Source organism: Thermobia domestica, chromosome 6 (assembly GCF_964235325.1).
Source record: "Thermobia domestica chromosome 6, izTheDome1.hap1.1, whole genome shotgun sequence".
Taxonomy (NCBI): domain Eukaryota; kingdom Metazoa; phylum Arthropoda; class Insecta; order Zygentoma; family Lepismatidae; genus Thermobia; species Thermobia domestica.
Genome location: NC_137459.1, coordinates 5,410,608 through 5,424,301, shown reverse-complemented (window position 1 = coordinate 5,424,301; position 13,694 = coordinate 5,410,608). Strand labels below are relative to the sequence as shown.

Sequence of the window (13,694 nt, the reverse complement as noted above, 5' to 3'; positions counted from 1 at the left end):
TTTTATAAGCTGGCACAGATTGCCAATACTATATACAACAACATAACAACGTTATCGTTGTAACAACAGAAATATTGGTGTTACACGTGACCATCAGACACTGCACGTGTTTCTAGCTTCTTCCTCTGTAGAGAGGGCAGGTCCAGAGGAGTCGAAACTTTTAAAAAATTACTTTTTTATATTTAAAAAATCAATTTTCCTGAAATTTCCCTTTTCTGTTATATGATGCGGACATGTGAATGGCACCGTTTGAAAGGCTGTTTTGTTATGAAAAGAATTAGATAACAAACCATGATCCTAGAATAAATAGTGATGATGCAGAAACTGCTTGACTGAAAGTCCAACATTTGCCCTAGAAACCCAAGATCGTAAAAAGGTTAAGTCTGATATTATCCAAAGAAAATACATTTATGAATCGATAGACCACATCAAGGTGAACAGTTTTTATTCTCCTCAAATATTTTCTGTATCATTCCTCCTAACAGTGACGCACATATTACTTGTAAATCACCTTCTTTGTGGATCTCATGTGACCCGGAGGAATTCTCATATCTTCTACATCAAAAATAATCAGGTCATGAATTTACAGAATGAGACGAGACGAGAAACAGTAATTGAGAATCCAGACAAGAACGAGACGAGAAAAATAATGTCTCGTGTCGTAACCAACGCTACCTCTTCCAAAGTAATATATATATAGAGAGAGAGAGAAAGAGAGAGAGAGAGAGAGGCCTATATAGATATAACTCTATTAGGAAACAAACCATATAAAGTGACAAAACCAACATTTTCACTGGGTACCACAAGTGACAAGTACAAACCTACAGAGAATCCTAATACAATGTGGCGTGGTGAAATTAGGTAACACTGATAATATCTTGCGAACGAATTATCCAAGGCAGATGGTTATCAAAAAGTATTGGAAAGACCTTAATCCAGCAATAGATCGACAATTGTTGATAATGGTACGTATGCGTTTCAAATACAAATTATCCGCACCACTATAATCATGTGATCCCAGTTCTGATTCTTGATATCTGATCATTTGGGATGAAGAAATAAACGCTTTATACCTTGTTCTAAAAGATCATATGTTTAACCCTGTGGTTGTAGAATTACTAAAAACATAGCTAAATTTAAATTTACTGTTCCTGGGTATAACTGAGTAAAATTAGTGTTATGTCCGGATATAACAAACGGCTCTGCGAGCTGAAAATATTTTAAAATCCTGTTCTAGCGAACCAGTGAGAACCGGCTTAATAGTACCCCTAAATTAGAGAGATAGATAGAGGAGAAACTTCCTATTCCTGCCATTAAACGTAGTTTTCATGAAACATTTTGCAATGTTTTATGCTGTTGTGATGCAGTCTTATTATAAAGTGGAAACTTATCAGTCCATTCTGTGCGTCACTAATTCCTAAGTGTAAACAGCCACGCTAATAAATATCTGTAGCGTCCAGCCAATTAGTCAATTAAAAACTATTTAGTTGCAGCCTAGAAGCTGTAGAATTTCAATTTAATTATTTCAAAGCGGATAGTAATATTGAATGTGTGTTCTTTCTAGGAAAGGAGGGATGGAAAATAATACTATCACACAAGACGGCAAAGTGTCTAGAGTCTGTCCTGTCAGTATAAGCTGAAACGCTATTAGAATATTTATAAACTTTATCTTTTTAGCTTGTGTAAATAATAACTAAATGCCCGTTCTTCTCACGGAAAGAACACATTTATTCTTTGTAAGAAAAAAATAATAAAAAATCCAGATCGACGCAAGTGCTGTGTCAAAAAATGCATTGCAAACGATCTAGTCGTTTTCTCATGATCATATAGACGTTTTTTTTTCATGTTTGTGTTATACTACATTGATTCGTTCGCTGTATTAGACTAAACTTAGGCTTAAATGTCAGCAAGACTGTCACCAATCAATTTATCGATCCTGGCAAAAAAAAAAAAAAAAAATATGGATTCGACACTAATTCTCGGTCAGTTTTGACATTTTATTTTTCATTCTTCTTCACTTACATACTAATGAGGTTGAACTTGGCATCGGGAGCTACCACTATTCATCTCAGCAACCCCTGAAAACTATGGATTCGACACTTAATATCGGTCGTTTTTCGTTATTTTGTGCACGCCTAGCAGTAGGAATGTCTTGCTCTAGAGCAGTGGTCGCCAAACTTACGAAGCTTCTGAGGTACCAACCAAAAGAACTACAATTTTTTTTAAATCTTACATTTCTTTATTGCCTATAAACTTATATTTCTAGAAAATATGAAATGGAGCGTTAACGCGATCTACCGAAAATGTCCCTGCGAGCTACTAGTAGCTCGTGATGGACGGTTTGGCGATCACTGCTCTATGCGTTTCCAGATTGTAAATTATATGCATACCAATTTTTTCTACAAGTATAATACCCATTCCTGAGTTCCCTTGGATATAGACTATCTCTGTGACGTAGAAAAGAAGCAAGGATAGGGGACCAATTATCTACAAAATTATGTAATTTCTGAGGAAAATGTAGATTCTGAAGATTTCTGGTCTGATCTTTGCTGGAAGTAGAATTCAATTTCATATCTACATGGCAATTGGACAGTGTTTTTTATGTATATTTTATTATTAAAAAAGAAAATGTGTATGTGACATTTTATGTTTCAGTTGTCAACTTCCGAACGGAGATATCTAAGCTCAGATTGAAATTTTGTGTAGAGTTGACGTAATTGAAGATATCCTGCATGTTAGAGCGATAAGTGTGTGTGTAGCAACTAGTTTCATGAATTGTAATAATGATCATGTGTTTATTACAAGATTTATTACCCACTTTGTGAGGAATGACTTCTAGAAATGTGGCCCAAGTAAAAAGTGAAAGTGCTCCTAATAATGGAAGAGACTCATAAATGTTTTTTTTTCGCCACTCCCAATGCTTCATACCACGTTCAGTGCATTGATATTAATTTCTCTCCGCACAATGGTTTAGCAAGAAAATATGGAAAAAATATAGTAGCACTGCAGTCAGATGGGTGAAATAATTGTAAGAATTCAAATCAAACCTAGTCCATTCGATAAACATAACAAATATATGTTCATGCACAAAAAATAGGTGTCATGGACAACCGAGTAAGCCCCTGGGGTCCATTAACTCTGTTAGTATAAGGAAAATCGTAGACTCGCAGTGAAATAGCTATTGCATCAACACTGTTCATTGGAAAGTCATAGTTTGTAGTTCGTTCTATTTAGCATGAAACAAGCTCTCCACAGGTGCTATGTATTGCTGCCCATAACGTGTTGGGAAAGTTCCCTCCAGAAATCCCTCTCATTAAATTTGGACCTCTCTGGACTGGCCCCGGGTAAAAGCACACAATCCAAATATATATTACTATAGGGGATAAGAAATGTGTATGCCAAGTCTTGTATTGATAGACAGAATAGGTATGAGGGGAAAGCTTGTAATGGTATGGGGCGATGGTGTAATGGTATAATGTGACAGGGCGGTGACTCGGCTCGAGTCTTCTCCCTTTAGTTCGGTGATACCCCAATTGAATTTCGAATTCCATTTGTGACTTTTTGATATACTAAACATATTAGGCTCTTTTATGTAGATAATTTGTCACGAAAAACAAGCTTTACACAGACATATTTAACGAAAATCTTCCCGTAAATTTTATTCTTAACCCTACATGATATATCAACAGATTAGTTATATGCTGTGTTCGTAATCTTTTTCAACTCTTTTTCGTTATCATAGGTATCAAAATTTACCGTTTGAGGGTGCAAATAGAGAACATTAAAAAAGGAAATGGATATTTAAAATTTATTATTTTCCTCTAGTTTAGCCACGTGGTTAACGTGCACGATCTCGATGTGCATGGTCCCTGGTTCTATTCTTACTGGGAGCAGTAATATTTTTTGATAATGCCTCAGCATCGTGAAGCAATTGCGGAGTTATGGAATTAAGAGGTAGTGAACTCCGATCCAGAAAGCCAAAAATAATGACACATGGGAAACGATGTGCTGGTTATTCATCACTTAGTTGAACATCAGCCATCTGGCTGGTCGTAGTCTTTCATGGCTGTAGCGTCAGGAAGTTTAATTTATTATTACTTAGCAAATTCCAGTATTGTATAACTAAAGAAAACTTGAAAGAATGTAACTTTTTTACCTCTCTCACCTGCAATTTACTTCATCTATATGTACTGAAATAAAATACTCAGCTTCCTGTTACCAGAGTCCGTGAAGTACTCTGGCCGACTACACGGTTCACATTTCAGCCGGATACGCCACATAATGCTTAGTGTATGTTTATGTCTGAACGTATAAGCGCTTCTTGGATATTGCAGTTATTAGTGCTCTGCATGATAAATTTCTGGCTGTGTCACTGATCACTTTTACACTAATTATTGCGTTTCGAAACTTCGTACTTATTATAATGTGTTGGCGCTGTTTAGATTTTTCCGTTAATATCTACCCTATTATATAAAAGAGTACAACTAACTCACTCACCTACTATTATAGCTAGAAGCAAAATTTGGACAAGAAACTCATTTCCCATTAAAAAAAATGGTAATATAATTTATAAATATGTTATCCTAAACTATGTTGCAGGGGGTTCAAATCTCTTTTTTTCTTTCTTTTTTTCAGGAATGAAGTAAAAAAGTGAAATGAAATCTTTAAGTTTTACGTCCCATGGTTATGCCGGCTAGGCCAAAGGAGACGGTGATGATGAGAAATGAAGGAAATGGTGGAATGATGAAAGTGGAGGAAACGGGAGAACCCCGAGAAAACCCACACACACGGTGTTTGTCCACCAAAAAGCTCACTTGGCTCGAACCAGAAATTCCATGCTCCAGAGGTAAACGATCTACAACTGAGCCGCTGCGGCCCTTAAAAGAATGAAGTATATCACATCAGGAAGATAAAACTTGGCATATAAGCTTCCCATTAAAAATAACTGAACATGTTTTAAAGCATGTCTTTGAGAATTCTGCTCTTAACTACAGAAAAGGCTGCAATTTCTATCCTATAAATTTTTACTCGTTTTCATTTCAAATGTCCACCATTACTGCAATAGGCAAAATCTGATATGCTCTCATATCCAGAATAAAATCTTCATGTGGGACTGCGGTGGCTCAGTGCTAGAGCGTTCACCTCTTGTGCTTGGGGTCCCTAGTTCGATCCCAGCTCGCTCCAAGTGAACTTTGTGGTAGACAACACCGTATGCGTGGGTTTTCACGGGGTTCTCCCGTTTCTTCCAATTTTTTAATTCCGCCGTTTCATTCATTACTCATCATCACCGTCTCCTTTAGCCTAACTGGCATAACCGTGGGACTTGTATGGTTCTATCATTAAAGGCACAATTATTTCCCTATCCGCTGCAGAATAAGAACATTTTTAATTAACGTAAATTCACATATCCTATCAAAAGGTGCGTATTAATTCAAAGAAGTAAACAGAAATTTCTCAATATGTCTACTGTTGTTAGTTCTAAGAATATAAGTATCTTGAAATGACTGTCGTATGTCTATTCACGTATTTAGGTTATGTTTAGAAATGATGGTTAACTTTTAAAGAAGCTGAATTCCTTTCTGGTCTCGACCAGTTAGACAATTGCTTGCTGTCATTCGTTATTCCATACTTTTCAGTCTTATCAAACCTTTTCATTTTCATCTAAAATACCTTTAGGTGCGATGAACCAAGTAAATTTGATAATGATCTCTGACACACATAAGTAAAGTGTGTATGACCTGTGTGACACAGGAAATGTGGAAACCGTAACCCCCACAATCATTTGACCTTCAGAAGTAATGTTGACATTCGAAGTTTTAAGAAGCGTGATGGAAAATATGGTTATCAAAATTGCAAACGGTGGTAGATACTGAACAAAAATTTTAAGAATGATCCAAAAAATGGATCAAAGGATTACGATCTTGGGCAATAATTAGTTTTTGGATCAGGGGATCACAAAAGTTTGGAACGGCTCCTAAATCTTTTTTTTTTTTTTTTTAATATATACGGAATAAGCACATCATACAGAGTAAATTGATGTTTTTGGTTTGGCTTACACTATATGTAGTTCTCGAGGTATAAGGCCTACAAGAAAATTTTTGCCTGAAATATTTTGGATCTCTTGATCCAAAAAATAATCGAAAAAATCTCCCCATCATCTTACCCCTTGCCGATTTGTATCAATACTTCTTTCACTTGTGTCTGTAAAGGTACATGTACGGATGTGAGGAATGACAAGAAGATTCATGCTCATATGTGAATGATGCGCTGTGTAGAGAGCGCAGGTTCAGCTAGTATACCTTAATGTTTCCCCCAATAATAAATATTCAACAGATTGTTTATTTGTACTGAACATCAGAAGTGAAGTTATAGATTGTAACAAAAATTTTGCGTGTTCCCCCCAGTGAATGTTTTGTATTCCAGGTTAATTTTGTATGTTGGGTTTTGGACTATTATAAAACTATAGAAAATGAAGGGTGTGTTGCACGATTGCAAAGTTGAAAGAAAATAATCAATCGAAGCGTTTGTTGGATCGTAGTCAACAAATAGGACAAATATAATTGATACGTAGGAGCTACCAAGCGTGATTAATTAGAAGAAAACATACTTCTCGATTCTAATTTGTGTTTCGTTAGAAATCTTACATCTTTCACCGACTGAGCTGTTTACCTTTGGTAATATGCATATGACCTTAATTGGCCAGCGTGCAGAGTATTGTTGGCAACTGGTTACGAGTTTTCTCGCAACAAAAACCTGTTCTTCCACTGGATTCTCGTCTGGATTGTTGATACCACTCTCCTTCCCCTCAGGTTTGTGCTGGCACTAACTAGTTTTAAGCTAGGTTTTATTTCTGGATGCTGACACTCAAATTAATGCATGTACAGTAGATTTTACAGCCTGGATGGGATATGTTATGTCATGACGTAAAATCAATATTCTTGAAATGCACTCTGTAAATGTTGTTTTCTCTTGAGAAACATAAATCGTATTTCTGAAGATTTTTTTTCTTTTGTTTTTGTTTGTAATGCTTACCAACTTAATCTGGGCGTGAATGAACCTTCTTGCCGGAAGTCCTTACTTATGTCAATTTCTATTCAGATTTTTTTTTTGTACTTGCAAACCATGCTATGCATAAAGTGTTGGAAGTCTTATAGGACGACTAACAATGTAAGTCCGTTCGTCTGTAGACAGGTGCCAGAGCAAAAACGGGGAGAGGTATCGAGAATCGTTGATTTTTTTTAATCGATTCAGTATCAAAAGAATAGGTTCCACCTCATCCGTTAATCCTCTATTCAAACCGGAATTGGGAGCTCCTCCGTGGCTATGCGTATGCGTCTTTGGCGTGGGAGACCCGGGTTCGATTCCCGGCGGGAGCTCATGTGGTTCGGATTCCACGTTAATCAGTAGGTCCACGTTTTATATAGCCTTGCTGCTGAACGGGACGTTAAACTCAAAATCATTCATTCAAACCGGAATTGGGGAAGGGGGCACGGTGGCTCAGTGGTAGACTGTTTGCCTCCTGTGCGTGGGGTCTCCTAGTTCTATCTGCGACTAAGTAAGTTTGTGGTGGAGAACATCGTGTTTGAGGGTTTTCTCGGGTACTCCCGTATCCTTCCCCGTTCTCATTCCACCAATTCTTCCATTATCATTCACTTGCCTTAATCATCCATCTCCCTTAGTCTAAAGGACATAATCGTGGGACGTTAAACTGAAAGATTTCGTTCTGTTTTTTCAACTCAGATGTGTAGGGCCGCGGTGGCTCAGTGGTAGAGCGTTCACCTCTGGTGCTTGGGGTCCCGGGTTCGATCCCAGCCCCCGCCAAGTGAACTTTGTGGTGGACAAACACCGTGTGCCTGGGTTTTCTCAGGGTTCTCCCACTTACTTCATTCTACCATTTCATTCATTAGTCATCATCACCGTCTCCATTAGCCTAACCCGCATAACCGTGGGACGTAAAACTCAAAGATTTCATTTCATTTCAACTCAGATGTGCTAGGAATCAACAGTTTTCGGTTTCAATGTTGATCGCTATAGAACAGAAACCGTAATAAATAGCGATAAGAAATTTTTGCAATGGACTAAGCGGCGACTAAAAACATACCATTACCATCCGCAACACTACATCAATACGGAAGTGGTTGAAATTTACTAGTACTTCCGGTTTCAGTATTAATTTCCACACAGCAAATACTGTAAGAATTATCAAAAGCAGTGTTTAGACACAGATGTATCGTCCAAGGAATGAGTTTTATGTATCTGTTCAAATCGGAAGTGATGATGATATTCGATTTCCAGTTACAGTGAATACATAATGGATAAAACGCGAAAAGGTAGAGACAAACATTTTTGTATGGATTTAGTACCATAAGTACATGGTACACCTCTAATCTATTCGTCTATCGCAGCCGGCAGTCATAAACGTCAGTTAGTATTTCAGTTTTCAGTATTAATCTCCATAGAGGAAAATCAGTAAGAGATAGCAAGTAACGGCATGTTTATGTGGTTTCAGCATTCGAAGAACAGATTTTTTTCTTTGATCTCATTCATTTATTGCGATCAAATTATTTGAGTATTAAATTCGCGTAGTTTGGTAGTCTAGCATATTTTCACCTGTGAAATGAAATTCACTTGTTCAATTTATTATTAACTAGCACAATATCCTCCTTCACACGGGAAGAATAAGTTTCATTTTGGGCATAAAGGCGTAAGTTTAGATTTAAACGGCATCGGAACTGTCCCTGTCCGATAAGAATTAAAAAAAATATCCTGTGAAGTTTGCGCTCACTACAGTAATTTGATTCCAGATCTTTTGTTACAGGCCAGAAATCTTGGTGCGCAGTTTGACATAATTCTCAGGCACTCAAGACTTCTGAATATTATAAAAAGTCTTCAGAAGAAATATTAGTTCAATGTATAAGGTTACTTGATCATTAAATGGTATGTTTTTAAAAGTGTTGATTTTATGTTATTAAGTTGAAACGTACTGAAGACCCTTAGTGAGGCACTGTTCATATATGAGTGGGTCAGGGAAACATAATGGTATATCACATATTCTAACACTAACTTTCAGGTAAACTAGGAAATGACGTTCAGCACTCCCATGCAATTCAGAGCAACGACACATACCCAATAAGTTTTCCCTGCCATCTGGAGGTACATTTCCGAAATTAAATTACCTACATACTCTTCTATGGTTCAGTCTCAACTAGTGTTGTAAAATTTCCAGAAATTTTGAACCTGCTGGTAAAAAACAGTTGTTTTCCGGTTTCTTTCCGGAAATTTTGGAAAAATTGCGAAAATAACAAAAATCTTTGTATTAGGTTAATTTTACTAGTAATGGAACCGTTGTTTTTTTTTTTTTTTCGAACGCGTGAAAAATGTAAGTTGAGAGAAATTTTAATATTGTTAATATTAAAAAAAAAAAAAGAAGCAGCATTCGAAAATAAAACTGCAGTAGTTTTTCATAAAAATTAATAGTCTGCGCTCATTTCCTTTATGTGCCTTTTAGTCGTTTACTTCTGGTTGTGCATTAATTACAGAACTTTTACAATTCCGTACACATCTACCATCATGAAGCGTTTCTGTTGCAACAAATAGGGCTCTTTAATGAAACTGCGTTCTTAATGTGCTCTTTGATCTGGTGAAATTTTGTTAATGTTAACCAAATTACTTCTTAAAAGAGACAGCAGTAGGCAAATTTCACTAATACTCATGCACTAAAACATATAGTTACTATTTTTTAATATTCAAATACAAACTTTAATATAAACTTTATGTACAAAATTTTGTTTGTAAACAAATACCTGTTTTCTAGGGCGACAAATTATCTATATACAATATATAAAAATGAAGGACACTATATTTATAACTTAACAAATCTTTGAACCACCAGACTGATCTCGATAAAAATTTTCAACATAGATGAGGTTCGGGCCTGGTATATATTTTACCATCTCACTTTGAAGGTGCAACTTGGAGGAAGGAAGTGTGGAACAGATCTTTGTGTCGAACGCATAGTTTTCGGCGTTGTTGAGTTGAACAGTGATATTTCCGATGAAGTTTAAATTCAAATTCAACACTGCAACTTGAAGGAAAGGGAGGGGAAATATATATAAAATGATAGAAAATTACCAATATTAGTGTCAAATGCATAGTTTTCGGGGTTGCTGAGATGAACAGTAACACTTCCGATGCCGTTTAGATCCAAATTTATCTCCGCAAAGTGGGGGAGGGGGAAGTATATAAAAATGGTGCAAAATGATCAATATTATTGTGAATTCATGGCTTTCAGGGTCGTTGAGATGAACAGTGACATTTTCGATTCAGTCCCGTTCCAGTTTAAATCCAAATTCAACGCCGAAACTTTAAGGAGGGGGAAGGGGGTGATATATAAAAAATATAAAAAATGACTGATATTAGTGTCGAATCCATGCTTTTTCTGGTCACTGGCATGAACAGTTACATTCCTAATGCCGCTTAAATCCAAATTCAGCGCGTGACCTGGGGGAGGGAAGATATATACAAATGATCGAAAATAACCGATATTAGTGTCGAATCCATAGTTTTTGGGATTGCCGTGGTAAACATTAACACTTCCGGTGCCGTTTAAATCCAAATTCAGGCCCGCAACTTGGGGGTGGAAAAATATATAAAAATTACTGAAAATGCCGATATTAGTGTCGAATCCATGGCTTTTGGGGTCCTGAGATGAACATTAACACTTCCGATGCTGTTTAAATGCAAACTCAGCGCCGCAATTTGTGGGAGGGAGAAGGGGTGGATATATAAAAATGATCGAAAATGGCCGATATTAATATCGAATCCATAGTTTTCGTGGTGGCTGAGATGACCAGTGACACTTTCGATGAAGTTTAACTCCAAATTCAGCCCCCATTTGTACTCCTAAAGGGGGAGGGTGACGTGTAAAAATAATTGAGAATGACTGATACTAGTATAAAATTCATAGTTTTTGGGGTCCCTAAGTTCATTGGTGACAGATTTGGTGCTCTTTATACGCAAAATGAAACGTATTTCCCCCGTTCGAAGAACGGATATTCTGCTAGACTTTAATAATAACGAACGGAAGTTTTACATGTTAAGTTCTTTAATATATTTGTCACTGCTCAAATTTACGCACTTGTGTGGTGTGTGTGTGTATATGTAAATAAGATCATCTCTCTTTTTGAGTTGTTCGAAAAATATATACAAAGAAAGAGGGATTTTTTTTATCGCAAATCAAAAAACTAAAAAGTAAAATTAAAAGCCGTTGATTTAAGTATTTTTCCTGTTAGCGAAATATATACGTGTATGCTGCAGACACTTATAGCAAATAAGATTAGCATCAGGCGAAGAAATAGTTTTTAAATTATATTTTCCGGTTTTGCCAATATTTCCGAACAAAAGATTCTTTTATGGGTTCAAAAAAAAAAAAAAAAAAAAGGAAGATACGGATCTCCTTAAAATATATATATATTTGATTTTAACGTACTGGTATTAACTAAAATTATTATATCCCTGTTATTTTAATACTTCCCTGCCATGAAACGGTAACTTTATAAGATTACTTAAGATAATTTCAATGCGTCTATATTAATTAGTCTAACTAGGATTATATTTTAGTATCTTTTGTAGCCATAACTCCATTCTATAACGGTGCTAATTTTTAAGGAGTGGTGCAAATACATTTGTTGCCACAACATTTCCCTATTCTAGTACAAGAAACATAAATACTCAATGATCTTAACTGCAAGTAGTTCTAATTTTATTTTCGTGTAATATTCGAAAATTTCATTTTTCCCAATTTTTTCGTTTTTTCCAAGCTTGAAAAAAAACAGTAAAAACTGTTTTTTTACCCAAAATTTCCGTTTTTTTCCCCAGGCCTTTACAACACTAGTCTCAACTCATTCTACCTAATAACTACTATTTCAGAGCTCAGCATTATGTTTGCCTAAGCCGTTCATATATATATATATATATGTACGTAAAAGGAATTTCCAATATAGGTTTTTACACTTAAATAAAGTGTACTGCGCTTGGATTTTATGGAGGGTATTTACGTAAGGCTTACATGTGCTGAAATCTCTGTATTGGCTTGAAGATTATCTACTCTCTCATGATATTTGTCAGAGTATTAAGATTCGTTTCATAACTAGGGCATAGTAGGTCATATTTAGCCTCAATGCATGTTGATTAAATTACCTTACTACTCCATATTGAGTCCATTAAGTTGGAGTAATTCCCATGCTTTGCATGAAGTCACTTAGCTTTCTTTCTGTAAGTGAATACCACGCTATTTTTTTCGTCAACCAGAGTACACCAGTCACGCGACTACGTGTTCGGTTTTCGTTCTTCTTCTGTTGCTTGAGTAATTATACATTATTCTTCCACCCTACCGTATATGTATGTTGCTTAGCAACGTCTTTTCTGACGTGGTGGATGATCTAAATCAAGGCCTTTCTGTAGAAATCCTAGATCCTGTTTCTCTTATTTTTTTCTTCCTTTGTGCGTTTTATGTTATGTAAGTCGTGTGTAGTAAAATTATTTAGGAGACTCATGGTCATGGCCAAAGCTACTGTATGGGCTTCTTTCTTTAACTTAGAGGGCACGGAGAAGCATTTCAAAATATTATGTCCATAAGTTCTGAGATTTTCCGATTTTACTCTATGTACTGGCCTCATGTCAACTTGTGAGATCTGTTCCTTCCGTAAAGATTGATCTTGAATTTCCTAATGCTGAAGGGACGTCAAACAAAAGCTAAACAGATCAGTAGATTGGGTCAAATCGGGTGAGAAAAGAGAGAGAGAGAGACAGACAGAGTGGGAGACCGAGGCCTTTCACGGAATAAGTATTACAATATCATTAAAACTTTGCCTTGAGACCTTTATACACTATGCCAGTGATGGGCAAACTTTTTTAAGAAGAGGCCAGACAAGAAAGAACATACTTTAGGAAGGCCAATATGATTTATTAAAAGTAACAAAGGCAACCAGTGCTTTCATTGGTCCATTAAGAATCATGTTCCTGGGCTGATAGAACTTCCAAATGGGCTGCTTTTGATCTGCGGGCCGTAGTTTGCCCATCACTGCAATACGCAATCATTGTATCTCAATCGAGGCAGCGGTGACTCAGTGGGAGAGCGTTCACATCTGTTATGTGGGGTCCCTGGTTCGATCCCAGCTCGCGCCAAGTGGACTTTGTTGTGGACGTGGAGACTTCGTGACGTCTTACACGTGACCTCGGTCCATCCATTGGTTGCATTACAGAGAATGATTTCCTAATAAAAGTAAGTTTGGACATGTCAGACGCACCAATCTAATAACAGCATTTTTCTATTAAGGAATAAAACAAATTCTCACAGAAAGGTTTACATCATCTGTGGCTTTCAGTTTGAGATAATAATAATAATAATAATAATAATAATAATAATAATAATAATAATAATAATAATAATAATAATAATATAGAAGACAAATTCTGTATGAGGACACACTGTATTAAAATCTGTAAAAATCACCCGTAGCGTTAGGCAGAAGTTACAAAATAGCCGCCATTGGAGAGAAGTGTCAGGACCATCAGGACATACCCTCTGCATACGTCCCTACAACTAGCTAAATGTTAAAACGGAAAGTTTCGAGGCAAATTTCATGTAGAAAGTAGAGATACAGAACTCACAAGAGCCGTAAGAAAATTTGGTT

The 13,694-nt window shown here is 36.3% G+C and overlaps 1 protein-coding gene across 4 annotated transcripts in view; it reads left to right on the top strand.

Moving 5' to 3' along the window:
* Ipk1 (Inositol phosphate kinase 1) overlaps nt 1–13,694 on the top strand; it is a 794,094-nt gene that overhangs the window by 200,582 nt on the left and 579,818 nt on the right. The gene's annotated exons all lie outside the window — the stretch shown is intronic.